The sequence below is a fragment of the Pygoscelis adeliae genome, unplaced genomic scaffold (genome assembly GCF_000699105.1).
Source record: "Pygoscelis adeliae isolate BGI_AS28 unplaced genomic scaffold, ASM69910v1 Scaffold34, whole genome shotgun sequence".
Classification (NCBI taxonomy): domain Eukaryota; kingdom Metazoa; phylum Chordata; class Aves; order Sphenisciformes; family Spheniscidae; genus Pygoscelis; species Pygoscelis adeliae.
In genome coordinates, this window is record NW_008824658.1 from 4,594,636 (window position 1) to 4,596,052 (window position 1,417).

Sequence of the window (1,417 nt, forward strand, 5' to 3'; positions counted from 1 at the left end):
GAGACAGTAAAAAAAAAAACCCAAACCAAAACAAATCCAGCAGAAACTAAGTTCCTGAGAAATAAAAAAACTTTCAAATAACTAAGCTTGGAAACCCACTGGGATAAAGCAGGCATCGTGGTAATTAAGCTTTAACTTTCTAACACTTGAAAATGAATGTTTATGGATCTGCCTTTAACAGCTGAAATACTTGTCACATTAATCATAGCGTCTTTAAGAAATCACAGCTCAGTGATAGTATCAAGGTCACCCACTCACAACGTTAAGGAATTCAGAGTCCCTCTGGGGAAGGAGAGCAGCAGATACTGTACACAAGAAAGGCAGCACGGGAAAGCTGTTGCAACTGCTGATGCAGCCTCAAATTCAATTGCTGAGCGTGTTTCAAAACACAGATCAAAAAAAGCATTTTAAGCTTATGTCTCAGAAGGTCTAGTCCTCCAGTGTGATGGGGTCCAAGATTAAGCTGCTTCGTCTTTTAGGACACAGCTATCTTTCAACGGGTGGCATTTTTGCTTCTGAACAGATTTTTTTTTTTTAATCAATCCTCATTTCTGTCAAAACTGAGCCTCTCTCTCAAGGGATTTATCACATTTTTAATATGTTTATCACAAAACCTCAGAAACCTAAAAATAACAGCATTCAGCTGAACATCTTAATGCTTGCATTAGTTTTAACTGAAGAAACAGACATGCATTGCCACTTCTAGTGTTATTTAGGTGACAAAATTTAGCTATTCGTGTTCTACTGATGCACTATTTTAGAAGAAAGCCAACCCGCTTGAATAGCTTTTAGACCACGAACAACACAAGGCTTCCCTCGTTTTACTCAATGACACACCTGAAGCTCCACAGCTCTTTAAGAGTTCTCTTGAGGGCTTACCCAAACATTACGCGGCAGGAAAAAAACCCACATTCTTTCCATAGGTTTTCCAGAAGTGTTTCGACCCGACTTTTACAAGCCATTTAAGCTCTTTACATCGGAAAAAAAAAACCCTTCTCTTCCAACCGACGGCTCCCGGGCATCTTCAGCGCCCCGCTCCCAACGCGCTCGGCCGGACGCCCCCCCGCCAGGTCCCTCTCGAGTTATTCTGCCGGCGTGGAGACGGCCAGGCGACTTACGAGAGGGTACAAGCCGACCATAAAGCACATCAAGCCCCTCCCGCACCGAGAGGTTTGCAGTTTCTTTCACCTGAACCCTCAGCACAAGGCGGCGCGGAGCGAACGCAGCCCGGGGCAGGGCGTTACCTTTCCCGGAGGTGCCCTCCGCAGCTCTCCTTGAGGCGGGGGGGGAAGCGCGGCCGGATCCCTGACGGCAGCCCGGGGCAGTGACCTCCCCTCAGGCCGAGGGTTTACGAACGCCACACGTACGCGGGAGCCCTGCTGACGCCAGGCCTCCTCACGGCTCAGGGAGAATTAAG

General features: G+C 47.3%; 1 protein-coding gene across 2 annotated transcripts in view; it reads right to left on the reverse strand.

The window, feature by feature from the left end:
• The window catches only part of FBXL21 (F-box and leucine-rich repeat protein 21), a 14,005-nt gene extending 12,682 nt beyond the window's left edge, over positions 1-1,323 (reverse strand). For both annotated transcript variants that reach the window (XM_009322699.1, XM_009322698.1), the window contains exon 1: positions 1,245-1,323. The gene's annotated coding sequence lies outside the window, so the exon portion shown is untranslated. The remainder of the gene's footprint in view (positions 1-1,244) is intronic.
• Between the last annotated feature and the right edge of the window lie 94 nt (positions 1,324-1,417).